The sequence below is a fragment of the Alnus glutinosa genome, chromosome 10 (assembly GCF_958979055.1).
Source record: "Alnus glutinosa chromosome 10, dhAlnGlut1.1, whole genome shotgun sequence".
NCBI lineage: Eukaryota > Viridiplantae > Streptophyta > Magnoliopsida > Fagales > Betulaceae > Alnus > Alnus glutinosa.
In genome coordinates, this window is record NC_084895.1 from 5,988,040 (window position 1) to 6,009,482 (window position 21,443).

General features: G+C 32.0%; 1 pseudogene; it reads right to left on the minus strand.

Annotated features, from left to right (window-relative positions):
• Positions 1 to 10,961: 10,961 nt before the first annotated feature.
• Positions 10,962 to 20,589, minus strand: LOC133878952 (ACT domain-containing protein ACR11-like; annotated as a pseudogene).
• Between the last annotated feature and the right edge of the window lie 854 nt (positions 20,590 to 21,443).

Below are 21,443 nucleotides of genomic sequence, written 5' to 3' on the forward strand. Positions count from 1 at the left end.
TCTCTTTTTATATTTTATATATATATATTGAGAAGAAAAAAACATTGTGGTTGGCCAAAACGTGAAGCCCCGAAAAAGCAACACCAATGAGACCATAGCAGAAAGTAACCGGAATATGGTTGCATGCACCTTCATAAAAGCAAGCACTTAACAAAGCATTTATATATATATTTTGAGGACTCATTGTTCTTCCATGCCGTGTTCTTTGGTCTAAAAAAGGTGGGGAAATGACTCGTGAGTGCTCAAAGTCTCCATTGGCGTTGATTTAGTCTTTCCACATAATCTTGATGGCGATATCCTGCCGGTGACTTACTATTCATAAACTAGCAAAGACTTCGACGATCGATGACCTGAGCAACGACTTCGATAAAGTGGAGAATTTACTAAAAAAGAAAGACCCAATTATTTATCCATAAAAGAAAACAAAAGTACAGGAATACATAAATTAATTAATCGATTTGAAATTTCTCAATGATGTATTATTGTTTTTCTTCGTCTGCAAGACATGATTTAAAAATTAATTTATAGTTTAATATTTTCTTCTTAAACTTGACTATCCTTATGAAATCAAGACAGACAATAGTTTGAGTTACTCTACTTGTAAAACAAATTAAAAATAAAAATAAAAATTGTGTTACTCTTACCTCTATCTCAATTCCAAAACTTTCATAATAATAAACTGAGAAATGCTATAAAAAAAAATTGAGTTAATCTTACCTTTATCTCAATTCCAAATCCTTCATAATATATATTAAACTGAGAGATGATATCTACTACATTTTTAACTTATATTACTGACATAACAATATCAATCAACTCTTAGACTAATCATTACTTTAAAAATAAAAAATTCAATGGTTAATTAGGACCGTTTCGTTAGCATTGTAAAATAAAAATGTAGTTTAATTGGATATAGCTAGAAAATATGCACACTCAAAAAAAAAAAAAGAATCAACAAAATCTAAATAAATCTAAAGGCCATATATTATTTTCTCATCCTGCATCATCACAATGTTTTTTAAAATGCTGCTATTTTTTTTTTTAAAACATCTTAAAAAATGCCACTTATTTTTGGTAAAACACTACTATTTTATTTTATTTTTATCCAGTTTGTTTATTATTATTCTTTTTTTTTAAAACAAAAATGAGTTCTATAAAATGTACTCAAATTAAATAAACAAAACGAAAGTTAATGAATTTACTTAATGGTATAAAAAACAAAAATTATAAAACCAATTAGTCAATACAAATTATACAATAGAATGTTAATAATAAAAAGAATATCATATACGTCATATTAATACAAATGTTCAGCTTCTACAAAATACAAGTACTGTCTACCTGGCAAATAAAGTGCTGCAAAATCTCAGTCTCATATTAAAAAGATGAGTAAAGTCAGCATAGAGTTGATCAATTATAAAGCTACTCACGAGTGATAAGTTTTTTATTGATTCCTTTTTAGGTAAGAATGTGCTTTATAAGCAATTCTAGGGAACTTTAATTGCAACATGAATAATTGTTTTGAAGAGATAGCACAGATGTAATTAACACTTTTTCTAGATCACTACTGTCCTTCTAGTATCTAAATTAGCATCGAATAATTATCCTCATCATAATATCTGCAATTAAAAGAAAAAGAAGAAAGTGTAAGGGTCTATTTGAGTTTACGATTTCAAAAAGTCCGATTTGAAACATGATTTGTAAAACCGCAATTAAGCGTTTGATAAAAATGCAATTTGGCCTCTAAAATTGCAGTTTAACTTTTAAAATCGTACATTTTTAAAAAGGCACCCCCTTACCTCCGATTTGAAAACGCAGATTTTTCTATATTTGTCAAATCGCAATTTTTCAAAAACATATTCTCAAACGATACATCTACAATTTAGTTTAAAATTGAACTTTTTCTGCAAAATCGCAATGCAAACACACTCTACATAGAAGAGTAGAATCCTATCTCCTCCAATCTGGTGCATTCCTATCTCCTCTAGTTCAAAGCTAACCCAAATGCGAAATCTAGTAAGTTAGTGAGTTCTCTTATACTACTTGAATTTCAACGTCCACAATCGCCAACCTGACATCAGGCTGAAGCCCAATCTCAATTGTGGGCTATTAAGAAAATAAGACGTTAATTGTTTGGCAAGTGCATTACCAGAATAGAGTGGAGCCTTTGATTTATTTATTTATTTATTTTTCTAATTTTTCACATTTTTCCATAACAATCAACATCAAAATATTCCAACTTTTTTCACTTTTATGTCACATTAATAATTTTTTGTTACTATCTAAATTAAAAAAAAAAAATTCAAAATTTTCAAAGGTTCAGGTATGGACATTTTCGTAAATTCTGTTGAATTCTATCTAGCACCTAAATCCTTACAATTTTATTTTTTTTTAACTAAAAAAGAATATGGGTATTTTGAAAATTCTGACAGGATTTAACGGAAAATTCTAAAAGAGAGTTGAAATTGGAAAAAATTGAAAGATGAATATCCTAAATTGACACTTTTTAAAGTTTGAGTATTTAATTGCAAAAGTTCACCAGTTATAAGTAAATATTTTCCAATTATTTTTTAAGATTAAATAAAATATGTAACTTCAAAATATTAAATCTCAAATATTTTTAATTGTGTATTGAACGGTTATTAAAAATCACTATCATGTTAATTGCGCATATGAAATATAAGAATTGCATGGTATGGAATAGGTGGTGTGGCATCAACACAAAAGGAGATGTTGATAGCTATGGAATATTTGTGTCGTAGATGTTTACAGGAAAAAGTCCTAGCGACACAATGTTTCGTGATGGTTTCAACTTTCATAACTTTGTCCAAATTGGCAATCCAAATCTTCGTAAAAGAGAAGTGGTTAATGAAAATTAGACGTGTCTTGAACAAACATTATAAACTCATTTCAATTTATATTTTAAGCTCAGTGGACTTAAGAGATTATTACAAACTCCTTTCGGCTGTGTTATTAAATTCAAACCAAATCTTGAACATAAGGTGACACCTACCAAGAGCCCACATAATTCTTTATCTTGCTCTGTCTTGCACCAAATATTTCAACAGCTTTCTGCTTCTCCCCATATTAAGAAATTGAGGCAAAAAGTATAGAAAATCACTTGTCTGAGTGTCTTTTTTTGATCTCCAATCGAAATATATAGAAAAAAAAAAAAAAAAAAAAAAAAAAAAAAAAAAAAAAAAAACTGATGCACTAGAATTAGACGGCCATAACATACATTTATACTTCATTTTGCTTCAATCAACTAGCGAGTGGGAGCAGACGAAAAAAGGAAAGAAAACACTAGTAAGTGGGACTAATAAAAGTAGAAAAGAAAACACTAAAGCAAAGCACTGGTAAGTGCACATTCGTTTCAATTCTTATAGTCATCAACAATATTTAGAAAAGAAAAAGATTAAAGAATAAAATAATTTTTCAAATTCATTATTCAATTAGGTTGTCCGGACAAATAGATCTCAAACCCTTCTCTTTTACACTATTCAAATTTAGAAAGAACTTCACTTATAACCCTGATCTTTCATCACTTTTGAAATAAGGTACACAAACTTTAAAAAGTGTTAATATAGGGTATTCATCTTTCAATTTTTTTTTTCAATTTCAACACTCCGTTAAAGTTTTTCATTAAATCCTATCAAAATTCTCAAAATATCCATTCTTTTTCTTTTAAGAAAAAAAAAATTGCAAGGATTTAAGTGTTAGTCCGAATTTAATTAAATTTGCAAAAATACTCATGCTTTAATCTTTAAAAAAAAATTATAATTTTTTTAAAAACAAAACACAGTGGTATTTTAGAAATTTTGATAGGATTTAACAAAAAATTCTAATGGATGGTTGAAATTTAAAATAAAATAAATAAATAAAAAATAAAATAAAAAAATTGAAAGATTGATACCCTAAATTGACATTTTTTTTAAGTTTGGATAGTACCTTATTTCAAAAGTAATGAAAGATCAGGAGTTGTAAGTGAAATTTTCCCTCAAATTTATAGAAATTCAAACAGCATAATTTTATAATCTTGGAGAAAACCAAATAGTCTTAGTCTAAAGGTACATCAAATGGCATGAAACATACAAAGTCCCACCTACTAGTGCTTTGTTGATTCAAGATAATATTAATTAAGTAGGGATTTGGCCCAGCATAATTTTATAATCTTAGAGAAAACCAAACAGTCTTAGTCTAAAGGTACATCAAATGGCATGAAACATACGAAGTCCCACCTACTAGTGCTTTGTTGATTCAAGATAATATTAATTAAGTAGGGATTTGGCCCAGCATAATTTTATAACTTAGAGAAAACCAAATAGTCTTAGTCTAAAGGTACATCAAATGGCATGAAACATACGAAGTCCCACCTACTAGTGCTTTAATTTGTTGATTCAAGATAATATTAATTAAGTAGGGATTTGGCCCAGCATAATTTTATAACTTAGAGAAAACCAAATAGTCTTAGTCTAAAGGTACATCAAATGGCATGAAACATACGAAGTCCCACCTACTAGTGCTTTGTTGATTCAAGATAATATTAATTAAGTAGGGATTTGGCCTCTTATATATATGAAAAAGCAACACCAATGAGATCAATCATAGCAGAAAGTCACCCGAGTATTGTTGCATGCACCTTCGTAAAAGCAAGCACTTAACAAAGGATTTGGCCCAGATATTCTATATATATATATATATATAAATGACTCGTGAATGCTCAAAGTCTCCATTGATGTTGATTTAATGAAATCAAGACTTCGATGATTGATGACCTGCCGGTGATTTACTATTCATAAACTAGCAAAGACTTCGACGATCGATGACCTGAGCAACGACTTTGATAAGGTGGAGAATTTTCTAAAAAAGAAAGACCCAATTATTTCTCCATAAAAAGAAACAAAAGGACAAGAATACATAAATTAATTAATTGATTTGAAATTTCTCAATGATGTATTATTGTTTTTTTTCCTCTGCAAGACATGATTTAAAAATTAATTTATAGTATTAATATTTTATTCTTAAACTTGACTACCCTTATGAAATCAAGACAGACACTAACCTGAGTTACGTACTCTACTCGGAAATTAAAAATGATTACTTTTACCTTTATCTCAATTCCAAAAGCTTCATAATATTAAACTAAGAAATGATATTTACTACATTTTTACCCAACATTATTGACACAGTAGTATCAACCAACTCTTAAACTAATCATTATTTTAAAAACAAAAAATTCAATGGTTAATTAGGACCGTTACGTCCGCATTATGAGATATCTGTGAAATAAAAATGTAGTTTGGATATAGGAAATATAGGCACTAAAAAAAAAAAAATCTAAAAAAATCTAAAGACCATATATTATTTTTATAAAATGCTGATATATTTTTTTTTTTTAAATAACAACATTTTAAAAAATGCCACTTATTTTTGGTAAAACACGACTATTTTATTTTATTTTTATTCAGTTTGTTTATTATTATTATTATTATTATTATTTACAATAATGAGTTCTATAAAATGTACTCAAATTAAATAAACAAAACGAAAGGTAATGAATTTACTTAATGGAAGAAAAACAAAAATTATAAAACCAATAAGTCAATACAAATTATACAATAGAATGTTAATAATAAAAAGAATATCATATACGTCATATTAATACAAATTTTCAGCTCCTACAAAATACATGTGTCTACTTGGCAAATAAAGTGCTTGCAAAATCTTAGTTTCATATTAAAAAGATGAGTAAAGTCTGCATAGAGTTTATCAATTATAAGGCTACCAAGTTTTTTTATTGATTTCTTTCTAGGTAAAATTGTGTTTTATAAGCAATTCTAAGAAACTTTAATTGGTACATGAATAATAGTTTTGAACAAATAGCACAGATGTAATTAACACTTTTTCTAAATCATTACTATTCTTCTTGTATTTAAATGAGCATTGAATACTTATCCTCATCTTAATATCTACAATTAAAAGAAAAGAAAAAAAAAGTGTAAGGGTTTATTTGGATTTACGTTTTTAAAAAGTTCGATTTGAAAACGTAATTTGTAAAACTGCAGTTAAGAGTTTGATAGAAATGTAGTTTCGCCTCTAAAATTACAGTTTAGCCTTTAAAATAGTACGTTTTTAAAAACGCACCTCCTTACCTTCGATTTGAAAACGTGGATTTTTCTATATTTTTCAAATCGCAATTTTTTAAAAACACATTCTCAAACAATTAATACATCTTTTGTGATTTAGTTTAAAATTGAACCTTTTTTTTTTTTTTTTTTGCAAAATCATAATGCAAATGCATTCTACCTAGAAGAGTGGATTCCTATCTCCTCTAGTTCAAAGCCAACCCAAATACGAAATCTAGTAAGTTAGTAAGTTCTCTTATAGTACTTGAATTTCAACGTCTACAATCGCCAACCTGATGTGAAGCCGAAGCCCAATCTGAGTTGCTTTGTTTAAAAAAAATAAAGAAATAAAATTCTGTTTTTTAAATTTTTGTTAATTTTTTTTAAATTTTCAATCTTTTTAATTGTCGTATTTTCTTTTTAGTTTTAGTATTTTTTTTTTAATTTATAAGGACATTTTTGTCTTATTGAAAAAAAAATTAAGGTTATTTTTGTCTTTTTGTTGGTCTTAGGGAACATTGACATTTTTTTAGTAGTTTTTTGGAATATTGACACAATTGGTAATTTGGAAAATATTGACAATTGAGTGGCAGTTTTAGGAAGTATATGTATTTTTCTCTAAAAAATAAAAAAATAATAATAAAAAAAATTACAAATACATAGTGAGCAATTAAGGGAAATAAAGAGCTTCCCTTCTCCTTTTCCCTCGTTGTTATATATATATATATATATTAAATAAATAAAGAAAGAAAATGAAGGAAAAAGAAAAATATTGGCTAAAGTGGAACAAAAAAAAAATTACGTTTAAAAGAAAAAGGGCATAGACCCTTCTGACATGGTCAATATTATGTTATCTAGCAAATACGGTCGCACTCACCAGTACTACATTTATCAAGAAATGCTATAAATTACATTTTTTTTTTTTTAATCTCTTAATTGTTATATAATTTTAACATGGCTGTCCCAAATGACTCGTGATCAAGCTGTTTTTTACAAAAAAGAAAAAAAAAATCAAAATTAATTTAAGAGTTTATTGAAACTTTCACATTAACATTATAAAATAAAAATGTAATTTCAAACATAACTCTTTATTTATTGGTAACTTCATATCACATTAAGCATTGTGAAAAACTTATTAAATGACTTAGTTTTGAATGTTTATCAAATCCAGGGGCAGAGGGAGAGTGGGTCAAGAGGGGTCAAATGCCCCCTCACCTCCCAAAAACTATCCTTACACTCCTACAAAAAATTTTCAGATGTCTTAATTGCCCATCTTCATACATCTATCAAAGGGCAAATATTTTTGAAGAGGATTGTGATTCACAACTTTTGCCATTTTTTGTTTTTGTTTTGTTTTGTTTTTTTTTTTTTTTTTTTTTTATCACTGTAATTAGGTCAGCAGGCTGAAGGTTGAAGACCATCTTTTAATTTTTAAAGAAACGCACCGTTTAGCTTTGTTCTTTTTCTCTTTCTTTCTTTTCTTTTCTTTTTTTTTTTTTTTTTTTTTTTTTTTTTTTTTTTTTTTTTTAATGTTTAACTATTAAGGTTGCGAAACGCATCGTTTAACTTATGTCCTTGCTTTCGTTTAAACTTAACGCACACGACACCGTTTGGAGCTTGGCGTTTGTTTGCTGTTTTTGTGTTTTGCGTTCGCTGGACTTTGGGTATTTGTTTAAAATGGTCAAAGGCCAACTTTTTCTTTTGTTTTTTCTAACTCTCTTTTGTCAAATTGAGTCATCACTTTGGAAACCAACTTTTAAAAAGAAAAAATTGAAAAGTGTATGTAATTAAATTTTTACATCGATTAAACTTTTATATTTAGACACATTTTTTAAATTAATTATTGATGAATATATATATAGTTTTTGTTGCGTGTTTTAATTGTTTGAAATATATAATTGTAATTACTTCAAATTATAGCTAGAGAACAAAAATGATTTTGTTAAATTGTTTATTTGATTTTTTAGTAATATTTTTTCATATTGTTAATCATTTTTTAATATTTATATATATATATTCTTTTTTTAATATTTAAAATAAAAAATTGACCTTCCTAAATCAAAATCATGGCTCCGCCATTGATCAAATCACTTGTTAAGTTTCTATTTTTTTAATTCCTTAAGTTTTGTTCTCATTATGAAATCGATCATTTTGTCCAATTTTGTACTGATTTTGTCAATCTTTTTCTACTGAGTTTATATAAAATTTCAGCTCTACCCTTTTCTAAAAGAAGAAAAAAAAAAAAGTAGAAAAAATCCAAAATTTAGAAGGTGACTTGGGTAGTTAAAGGTGTGGCTGTGCAAGCTACCCCTGTTATGGGGTGGTTGCGCGAGCCATGCCCAATATTTAGGGGTGGCCATGCGAGTCATATTAGTTGTGGGGTGGCTTGCACAGCCACCCTTTCTGTTAATAAGGTGGCAGCTAATTATATTTAGTATGTGGAAGTGGTAGTGGTAGTGCCCTCTTTATAATTTTGTTTTTCTCTTTTTTGCCTTTTTTTTTATTTTTTATTTTTTTGTGTAAAGGGAAAGATTTCTAATTTTATTAGAACTCCATAAAAAGATTAAAGCAATTTATTTGAAAGCAGATTGAACAAGTGATTTGGTAACCACAGTAAACTCAATGAGCTAAAAGATAAAGGGCGCGTTAGAAACACACTAGTTAAACACTGGTGAGTTCCCCTCCATATGAGAGGGGGGTGAGTAACCCATGTTTAACTGATATTTTTTTAGCATTATCCAAAGATAAAAATAGAAACTAAGGCTTAATCCTCTAGGGACTAGTTTTTTGGTCTTAAAAGCTAAAAAAAATTCTCAATCCGACATGAGCCTTCTTACATGAGGCCCAAATCAATTTTGGCCTAAATCATTTTTTTTTTCTTTAAGTAGGACTTTATGACTTTCATTAATAAATCATGATGAAACAACTTGTTAAGCAAATACATTTATTCCAAAAATATCCTTGGAAACAAAGAAAATTGAGAAAATACACTTAATTCCCTTAAATTGATACCCTTTTGTAAAGACACCTTCAAACTTTAAAAAAAGTAATATTCCCTTAAACTGATACCCTTTTGAGAAAATACACTTAAAATTGATGGGAAATGGCATGCGTAACGCACACATGCTAATTTTGTTTACATGAAATGCCCAAATTACGCATATAGAAAAAGAAAGAAGAAGAGAAGAAGAAAAAGACAAAAGACAAAAGGAAGGCTAATAGAGTGGTTTTTTTTTTTTTTTTTTTTAAAAAATTTTTTTGGCTAATTTGAGTATTTCATGTAAAAAATTAGCACATGTGCTTCATGCGTGCGATTCTTTGTCCATTTTAATGCCAAAAACTAATAGAGGATGCAACTTACAATGAAGTACTGTTAGTTTGAAAGGGGCCGGGGCCGGGGCCAGGTGCTAAGTGTCAATATTCATTTTCTAAGCCAGTAGTTCATTCTAGCATGTTAACAATCCTAACATATTAACATCATTGTCTATATCATTTATTTGATCACTACTACAACTATATTATATAAGGAGTTATGTCTTAAAAATGCCCATCCTCGAAGCAACTCTTCAAAAATCCTGCCTGAAAGTCCTCCGTATAACAAACCCTCACACAAACACTCAATCTTTTGGTTTAACACTCAAGGAAAAAGTTTAAAACCCTCTCTGGTTCACTATGAACAAATATTATTTTTCATTCTTTTACGTTCTTTAAATAGACTCTTTTTGTCCAATTAATGTTCATTTCATTCGACCAAATTTATTTTCTTTCGATCAAATTTGGCATTAATGTAGTTAGACAACGTCGAGTCTCACCTTACCTCACAGGTCAAGTGACATGTGGAGATGCAACTTTCGTTTGATCTAATTTGCATTTAATGATGTCATGCAATGTCTCATCCCCACCAAACCCCACACGATGATTGACACATGGAGATTTGATTTTTGGTTGGGCAAACTCATTTTGGTTCGAATAAACACAAATGTTTGTTCAATTCGTTACGTGTTTATTCGATTACATCGTACATTTCTTCCCATCGGACACACGGAGATTCTAAATTCGTTCGATTGAACTATTTTCATTCGATCGAAATTTGTGTTTATTCGATTATGTTGAATGTTTCTTCCCCATTTGACATGTGGCAGACTTAATACGTTTAATCAAACCATTTTCGCTCAAAAGAATCCCCCTCATGACCATAAGTCAGTCATAACTTTTGCTACAAGTGTCGAAATCACACATATGACCCCAATTTGGAAATCTCTTTTCAATGCGCGCGCAGCGGTCACTAGCTACGCTCGGTGAGCACATTTTTTCAAGCTAAAAATATATCGCTTCCCCCTTCCCCAAACATATCATTTGCTCTGATACCCTACCTTATTTTGACTTTAGTAGGTATTTCATGCACTTCGTAATTTCTTTAATAAACAAAACATGCATTTTATTTTCCTGAAAATTACACGAAAATAAACCAAATTGAAGTGAAAATTATAGCGTACCCTTGATTTCATTGAAGTAAAATAGGGTATTTTATAGTATAGTTTGAAAATTGGAAGTTATTGAAAAAAGGGATGCAACAATTGGGCACAGATTATAAGCATGCCTAATTCGATAGATTTGGCAAAAGACGGTCCATAAAGTGGATCTATTCCATTTTTGTTTGAGAAGAAAAGCCAAAGTTGGCCATGCACATTCATTGACTTTCATTGCTCGGGCAGTTTTGCAAGGTCAACAAGAATTGAAATCAAGTTACTCTTACCCAATTTAAAAGTTCAGAAAGCCATAGCATTTGAGATTTACAAATACTAATCTTCCTTTTTTTTCTGGGAGACATAATCAGCAAATGCATAAAAGCACAAAGGGTTATTATAATGCTATCACTATAACAAAGTGTTATCGTTTTACATCTCTATTTTAGCTGCAAATTTACCAAATTTTGAATTGTTGTTTTTTTTTTTTTTACTATTCTGTATGTATATCCCTTAAAATGTGGAAATGACAACATCCTACAGTTCCCCTAAGGTTGTTAACTGACAATGCCAAAATCCCTTGAATATATTGTCTGGGGATTTGGTCTTCTAAACGAATCAAAAACTCGCCTCCTCCGTTGTCGGGCGCCTCAAAAAATATCGCAAGCTATTAGCAAGAACCTGCCAAATTGGGTGGAGTAAATTCTACATCAGTATTGCAACAAAAGAGCTACAGGGTGCAAGCTCGGCACAACTCAATCTGATATTATCATTATGAATTTAGTAGGGAAAGGAAACGAGAGGATTAGATTTATCCTTGAGGTTTGGAGAGGCAAGTATAGTAGTATACAGGCTATGTCCTTAATTAGTTTTTTAAAATTCACCTGATAATTTTGAAAACAATTCTAATATTTTAGCATTGCCAGAATGCTGGATTACCTGCTGGAGAGGCTTGCTTATGGCTTTATCCCTCTAACTAACATGAAACTTTGCCTTAGCTAACAAACCCTAGGTCCCAAAAACAAAAGAGGAAAAGAAAAGAAAAAATAAAAACAAAAACCGGTAGACAGTGAGTGAAAAATTATTACCTTTGTGTCAAATTCTCTTGATTTAACTCAATCGTTGATGTCGGTGATGTTCTTCACGAGATCCACCAATAATCCAGGGCGATCAGCTGTCTCCACAAGTAGTAAACTGCACAAATAACATTGTGGCGAGGCCAGGGGAGGCAAATGCAACAGGGAATTTTATTTTTTGCCAGCTGAATTCTCATGTCAAGATGTCATGATTCATGCTTAGCAGATAATTGCTAATGTGGGTGTGGAGCTGCAGCCTCAACAATTGTCATTGGAGCAACTGTTGTTGGGTTGCAGGAGTTAATCACATGAGTAAACAAAACTGATACATGCATTACCTCTGGTCAGGGCCATCACTATAGACCTTTACATGAGTTGTTATATCCCCATCAACCTGAGAAATAACAACACGGCATATCTGAATTGGGACAAAAGTGGGGGCCTTCAACAATTAATCGACATATATTTTGTGCACCCATAAATCTATCAGGATGCATTGACACAATATATATCCCTCATAAGATATGAAAACAAAGCCAATTGGACAATACTATCTTACTTCCACCATGTTCCACACCTTAATTAGTGAAAAAATATCATTACATGACACCAAGCAACTCAATATGATAGTAAATCAGCATTTTGGGAATTTGACATAATACTCCTTAAGAAGTCTCAAGCCACTGCATTATGTTATACAAACGGAGCATAAAAAGAAGTGCAGAAAAGTATTTTACTCATGCAGTTTCTTCTTTATTTTAGCTATATTTATTTTTCTAGCAAGGGACCAGTTGCCGGGGGGGGGGGGGGGGGGGGGGCGATAGGGTGCTTCCACTTCCAGTCGCAGCAGTTCTATCAATCACTTCTTGAAAAAGAACATTTCTACCATGAGTATGATGGGCGAAGGCAATGGTCACTATGGCAAACTGAAAACTACGGCATCATCAAAATCAGTTGCAAGTGCACATTTTCACGCTCAATTGTGCATGCATATTAACAGTGTGCACAAAGACAAGCACACGCAGAGTGCACATGCACACACAAGAAGAGACCTCAAGCCACTGGTTTGTCCCACATTCATGAAATGGAAGGTAACACAAACATTTATTTATTATTATTATTATTATTATTATTTTTTTATGAATAAGATAACACAAACATATTTTTTTATGAATAATATTCTAAATGTGACAGATTTATCCCAGATAGTTAACTTTGCAACAAAAAGTGCTCCACCACACAAACTCCAACCAGATTTAAACTTCAAAAATGAAAATATAACAATAGAAAGATTTGAACCTGTTGTTTTGGTGGCATTACTCCAAAGGCTACTCCCATTGCTAATTGGCCGCTTGATTCCTGGAACGTGTTGATGAAGGTTATAAAGAAAGTGCGTAACTCCTAGAAGTGGCTCTACCAGGTGTTATCTAAATACGAACATTACAAAAAACAAAAGAAGATTTAAAGATGAAATACCGGGTGATACTCAATCAGGTTATTTATAATTGTTAAGCGAATTGCCTCAAGCAACTCTGGATCTTCTACTTTTCGACCAGTGTTACTGCAAACAAACTCCACCAACAAATAAATCAAAATCCATATAAAACAGTGACAAAAAGAACTAATTACAACAAGGAATGAGTCACATGTCAAATTTTTAAGGTTTTCAGAGTTATCTAGGAAACGATTTCCAACCATATCAGAAACGACTAGCTGTTTTCTTATCCAGGAACAAATGTCACCGGTTCTCTTTTTGTTTTTAGGTGTTTGCATTAGTTCAAGGGATTGTCAAATTTGTGACTCAAATACCAGCAATTGTAAGAAAGATCACTCCAGAAAACATATAAGTGTCTTTTTCAAGGACAACAGAAATCTGAACTTTCAATCGAGTGACCAGAAAATAAAAAAGAAGAGAAAAAAATCACTAGCATCAATTGCAAATTTGGCAGCTGTCAAGACAGTATAAAAGCAGAGTAAATAGTAATGTATACAAGGACTGAAGTTCATATGTACATGTAAGGCATAATATAACTTACGCTCTAGTGATGGCAAACTTGTGCTTCCCAGAAGAATCCAAAAAAACATTGGCCTTAACAACATTGAGTCCAAGATTTTTAAGTGCATTCATCTGCAACCCATTTGCTGATGCTTAATGTCCACTAGCCAACATATTCTAATAAATCATAAAGAATCAGAAAATTTCTCATGCTCAATAAACTAAAGGAAGAAGTAACTGGCTTCATACAGTATCGAGAAGAGCTCCAAGCCGATCCCCAAAAGTTATCTCCACAATAGTTGCACTTGGATCAGAGTCTTGGTTAATAACAACTACAGGAGTTGGGATGGTATCACTATCACTAGGACTTGCATCCTGTTTGCCACCCAATTCCCCAAATTCAAAAACCAAAAGAAATTAGAGAAGTAAGCTACTTAATATGCAAAACCCCCTATCACATAGATCAAAAATTGTTTACCTCCAGAGCAGTAATTGATGATGCTTGTGGAGTGATTGTAGTGACTGAAGATAACCATCTAACAAAAACTCACAGAAACTTAACAAAAATAATCGCAACAATGCCATGCCCAAGTGTAAGTAGATGTTGGACAACCCAGATGCTAAGTATGATGATTTCATTATGCCATCATTTATTCTAATGAAATGATTTCACCAAGTTTTGATTTACTCTGTTTTATTTTGCTGTGCTGTTACACTTACCGACATTACAAGATTTGTTTTATTTTGCTGTGCTTTTATTTTATTTTTGCTATATCAGGTATTTTTTTAATTTTTTTTTTTACTTAGAATCATTTTAAGGTCCTTAAAACAACTCAAAAAAATAATAATTTTTTTTAAAAAAATTTATTTTGAGTCGTTTTAATGCTAAGATGGCACTAAAACGGCTTAAATTCCGTGTCCCGTGCGCACACCCCCATTTTTTTGTCAAAGAAAGTGTCATGCACTGTGACAACCCGTTTCTTTTTTTTTTTTTTTTTTTTTTTTTTTGAAATCGTACAAACGGATCTTCACAGTGGCACGACAACATGTCGCTCAGCCAACATATGGTACATGTCCTATAACATGCACATGATAATCAGAGTTACATTTAACAGCGGAATATAATAATCAATGTGCAGCGAAACACATATCATAAGCGGAAATACATCTATTATACAACAGTTAATTAAAACAAGAGCCATTTACAAGTCTATCTATTTAAGGCTTATATAACACATTACACTAATTACATTCTAAAATATAGGCTCAACAAATACATGTGCCACGTAGGACACGAGCCATAGATAAAATACCCAAAATGCGGACTACCTATGAGTCCGTGACTTATGACTGTCGCGATGTGCTCCAATCATAATATCCCATACGCTAGGTGGACGAGTCAATATCTATATCCACAGAACCTGCAACCAAAGCATCAATGTCTGCACAGTTGCGGGGGTTGCCGCATCCGTACAGGTGGAATTATGAGCCTACCGCCTTAGCATAAATAAATACACTAAGACCTCAGAGGTATACTATTCACTGAGTTTTCGCAAAGAACCAACTTTTCATTTCTAGTCATGCGTACACTATAACAGCTACCAATTTTATAAGCTTTTGTTTGAAAACCCCCATAGCTGATATAGCAAACACCGGCTAATAGAAAACATTTAAAACGTACTACGCAGCTGAGCATATACGCAGAAGTTCCATTGCTGGAATAACTACATACCTCCTCACCTACTATAATACTTTTGATGCAGTGACACTTAGAAACCAATAGCATTTAAATCATGCAACTATTCGATAATAATATACATAAGCTCTTTTCTATTGAGACTCTTATGCATACTAATACGTCTAGTAAAACTACAAATAATATAAAAACATCACTCATAAAAACAATGCTATGCATGCTCATGCTAATTGTTCTATGTCTTGGGAATCTAACCCAATCATAATGCTTCAAGGGAATCTAACCCAAGCAAGCACTAGTACCTCAAGGGAATCTAACCCAAGCAGGCACCTCATGGGAATCTAACCCAAGCAAGTACCTCGTGAATACTTCAAGGGAATCTAACCCAAGAAAGTACTAGTACCTCAAGGGAATCTAACCCAAGAAGGCACCTCATGGGAATCTAACCCATGGATTATTTCCCGTGGGCTATGAACCTCACTTTGATGCACGTTTAGCGTTCATATACTTATGCGTCATGCCTTAAAATAATATACAGTTAATTACATAATCAAACACATGCTTTCTTTATAAAATATAAACAGTCCAACATATCATTTTGTAAATAATTTGCACAACTTAAATTTCCAACTTATACTCACTCTAAAATCACATATCATATTTATACTTCAAAACATCATCATAATTTCAATATACTCAAAAGTATTTAAATCATCCAAAACAGATCATAATCAAAATACAGTTGGTCCAGGTTTGTAAAACAATATATATATTTTTCAATTCATCATATATGAAAATAATACTTCTCAGTGAGTAGAATACTCACCTTGGCTGCGCGAATATTACGCACTAGGTCTCCTAGACACCACCATGCAATGCATTACTGTAAAAACAATACATTGCACATTATTGACAACTTCTAATATTGGACTCACATTTAGCTCTTAAATTGCTCAAGAGCTAACCCATGGAAAACCCAATAATATTTTAAGGGTTCCAAACATCTACCCATAAATCCTATACACTAACTATAACTCAAACAATACTAACCCAAAGTATTTACTAAGGGTTAAATATTAAAATTACCATTTAATTATCTACTCATAATATTAATTACTAACCCGTAATTAATTTTACAAACCCGTAAATTATTTTCACTAATACTTATACTAATATTAGCCCTAAAATTATATTCACTAATCTCTAAATTATTTCTCACTAACATTTTCTCAATAATATTAATCCTTGAATTATATTTATTAAACTTTTACATAAAATACTAGTGTATTTAAAATAACATTAACCCATAAGAAAATCTTAGGGTTAACCTCACAAATACTATTTAAACTAAATACTCATAACTATTTATTTTTTACTAACATTAGAACCTATTCTCATAAATACCTATTTTTTTTATAAAACCCAAAACTAATTTGGGGATTAATTATCATTATAATCGTAATTAATTCACAAATTAACAATATAGGTTTTAAACACTTAAAAACCCTAAATTAATTTAACCCTTCAAATTAGAGTTTCCAATCTTATACCAAAATCACCAAAACGCTACCACAATCATAATATTATTAACCCAATAACATTAACTCTACATAAAAACTCAATTAAAATTAAATACCCAAAAGTTAGGATTTTAGGAAACTTACCAAAACTTGCCCAAACGAAATCCAATACTAGAAAAGTGTAAGGGAGGCTCTAAACCGTGCAAATCCTAATGAATTAACAAAATTAAACTTCACATTTCAAGATTTAACTCAAAATCTAAAAGAAAATACACTTAATTATCTTGCATTTTAAATTAAAATTAAGTTTACTCAAATTTATCTTGCATTTTAAATACACTTAATTATCGCGTAAGTACACACTTTATCTTGCATTTTTAGTAACTCAAAATTAAAATGCAAGATAAGATTTAACTCAAAATCTAAACCATTATGTCTCTCTCTCTTTTTTTTTTCTTTTTTTTTTTTTTATATTCTTTTAACTTTTCTTTTCTTAATCTTCTTTTCCCTTTTTTATTTTATTTTCTAATTTCTATTTTTATCTTATTTTCTAATTAATTAATTAATTTCTTTTATAATTAATTTTGTTTTACATTTCTTTTCTAATTTCTTTTCCCTTTAATCTTTTCTTTTACTTGGTTTCTATTTTTCATTATTTGGACTAACAACATTCTTCTGTATTTTATTTTCTTGAATAATATTTACAAGTTCATAGGATAAAAATAAAACACTTTGTTTTATTTTACCACACTAAATAAACCTATTTTTATTTAATCATGATAACCCTATTTTATAAACTTTGGTCTTTTTTTTTTTAAATATTATCTTGCATTTTAAATACACTTAATTAAGTTTAATCAATTATTTACTCAAATTCATACTTTAATTATTAAATAATTTTTCGGACATTACATCCCTCCCTCCTTATAAAAATTTCGTCCTCGAAATTTGAACATTAAACCGTTTTACACACATACGAGCATGCATTCTATATTTGAAACACTCATGCAAGTATACGTTTTACTTTGGGTACTTACGCGAAAATTGTATGACATAACAATTATGCTCGCATTTTCTTTCGGTAAAATGAGGGATCACTCCCACATTTAACGATTAGACCCACCTGCGGCCTCCTCACATCGTAATTTCACCACAGAGTTCGAGCTAACGAAACGAGTTTTGTGTTTTCCAACAAACCATCGCTCGCTTTGCAACCTTTCACATGTCAATTTCTATTGAACATGGAGAAGCGCACCACAAGTAAAGGGTCACAAAAACATTCGCAACGGAGAAATACGAGAAAATGTCATAAATGTGCTAAAATTAGGAGATATCATGACCAATTATGTGATGGACATACGTTTTGCACTAAGGACGACTCAATATATCCGGAATTGAGCACACTCATATTGCTCAAAGCGTTAGATGTTTCGCATTGGTGACACATTGCATTTCACAAGATTTGCGGCGATGTTTATCCACTTTGAACGAGCACAATCTTCCCTAGAATCATGCACCACTTCAAAGCTCACTGATCATTTCACACCAACTTCATGCCAAATGAAATGGCGTTCCATGTTCGTGTCCATATTATGTTACGTGTGGTACTACATCAGTAGTCGTAAACTAAGTCACAACCAATGGCAAGTATCATAACCAACTTTATAAATTTCCATACGCACAACTTAGGTGTATCTTCAAGTGTCTAAATAAATTTCTCGGATAAGTCGTCTGCTTGTGGAGGGTACATTGAGCTAGCATTTTGAATACACTTTAGGTCAATCTCGCCATCACGAGATTTTGCACATAGTGCTTTAGCTGTGACAGTGACTTAAGTTGCACGTCAGGACATCTTGCCATCAAGATCTCCTAACACAACAAGCCATCAACGTTACCTCATGTCTCCGTCTCTCAACACCGGAGTGCATCAAGACTAAGGTGTTAAGTGTGTGTGTTCCACATGTACAACACCATCAAGGCATTGTCCACAAAATAGTAGGACATCAACAACGGTTACCAACTCCGAACCATGAGGAGAACGACGTTACTCATGATATACAGTTGACAAGTAGCATACGTTATATACTTGTTATTACACAAGGGTGTATCCCCAACTATTGTGATGTATCTGTGCAAGCCACATACCCAACAATCTCAACGGGTAGTTTAAGCGCATGTGCGACAGTGTATTCTTGTCCTCTTGTGTTGACTACGTGTCTATTTTCATTCATTACATAAACCAAGAATGACACTTCTTTAATCACAGCTCACTCCTCATGAGCTTGGAGAAGAATCTCTTTTACTAAACACTTCTAACACTGATACCAAATGTCTTCCATACTCGACACGACTAGTCGAATAAAATAAAGTGTCGTTGGTACACTCAGCTACTCAGACGTCAAGGTATCCATGGAACGCTTTATTCATCAAGTCCATAAATTCCAACGGTGTATTTGCCAATCCAAATGGCATCACCAAAAATTCATAATGGTCATACCATATATGGATCGCTGACTTTGGCACATTACCTTTCGTACCAAAAGTCAATGGCATCTCGGAAGAAAGTCAATCCCCAAGAATACCGAGGCTCCTTAGAGTTGACTGAACAAGTTGTCAGTTCTCAATAAGGAATACTCCCGATTAATTGTCACTCGGTTTAGTACACGATAATTTATGCATCCTCGCATAGACTTGCGACTAAAGTGGAAACATCTACACTATCCTAATGTTCTCAACTTGGACTCGACATGAGCTTGGCTTAGGCATAAGCCTAACACACAAGTGTATACTCTCAGGCATTCATCATTGTCGAAGAGAGATAGCGGAGTAACTCACAAAAGAGACCCACAAAGTTCGGACTCTCTATACAATGGGGTAGGAATACAACCTCCCATTCGTGATTATCTACGTTCACTTCTACTTCTTGATCGTCAATCCGTACCAAATTAACACCAAAGCCCCAACGAGTTAACATCGTAGTTCAACATGATAAGCTTTATTGTTTAGCATGTCGAACACCGATATCCTATATGCATGGCATTAAAACTCAACACATTACATGTTAAAGCTAAGTATGCTAACATTAGAACTCTACACACATAACACTGCTAGCTTTGCTGGCAGAGTCTTTTCTCTAATACCTATGGCACACTTGTTCACATGCTCCTTATAAGCGAAGGCGTCATCTATATGAGTGGCCACACATAAGTTCTAATCTAAGGGTTGAATGCTCAATTTGCATAGGTTACAATACAAATAAGACAAGGGTGAACTACTTAACATATCAAACTAAATGAGTTAGACACTGTAACTCATCATATCAAACACTAGAGTTAACAATGTCATCATCCATATAGTGCTAAGGCAATGACTTCCATATTTACTGTTGACAAATACGTCACCAATAGAAATGGTCACGCACATTAATTTTAAAGGTTTGGTGCCCATTATGCATGTAACAATGCATAGTGAGACATATGAATGGATAAAACTCCAATAAGTCAAATGTACACAATGCTACAACATATAGGTATAATACCTATGGTAGCATTAACAACATTTGCGATGGTTGGACGGACTTCAGCATTGCTCGGTGTGAGTGGGCACACCTTACTTGAGAAAACTGTCTTGGTTGATAATTGCCCGCTAAAGGTATTCGACTTTGGCGGCGACAAGTTGGCGACTACTCGTGGAATGGTCTTCTCAACCATATTTACAATATGCCTTAGATCTTTCTCGATATACATCCAAGTATAGCACCCCACACACTACACTGGGCAACGCAAGAGTTGCTTGAGTCAAAGCAGCTAACGAGGGACATAGCTTTATAAGGTGGCCAAATCTACTACATCGAAAGCATACCCGTGATTCAACATGACACATACACCAAAGCGTGGCTTCCCACAATTGGTGCACAGCGTGACACCGAAGCGGCTCGCAGAGGCATCTTCTTATCCAAAGAACTTAGAGCCACAACCAATAAGTTGCTTCTTCGGCAGTGAGGAAGCATGAGCTCCCAATGGCTTCGATCAATTTTTTACTCAGATGATTTGTGGTCAAAGGTCCATCAATGAGGAATACCTAAAACCACTACTAACGAACAATTTCCTTGATAGAGGAGAGGAGGAGGTAGAGGCGCCTAAAATCACTCTTACCTCAATCAATCATTGAGGAATCCTCTTCCTCATTGCGTATCGACACTACTTGTCTTGGCGGCATTACTTGTCTGTACAATGAAATGCCCCAAAGACAATACTACGTAAAAAGATTTCATGCATCACCATACCCATGCAATGCACCTAAGAAGCTTATTCTAAACCGTTTCTTATCTAAGCGATATACTCTACACGATCACATTAAAGTTAACCTACAATGTGAAAGTGAGAGGTAAACTAACTATACGTAAATCAAATAATATGCATTACAAAATCTATGTAATGCATATGGAGTACTACATTTTAATTTTCTATCTTTGTTAAAGCTTTTAAGATTTCCTATGGCTCTTTTGTTATTATTTGACTCTGACGTAACCTTAAGTTTCCGCTTTCCGCTTTCCGCTTTTCTA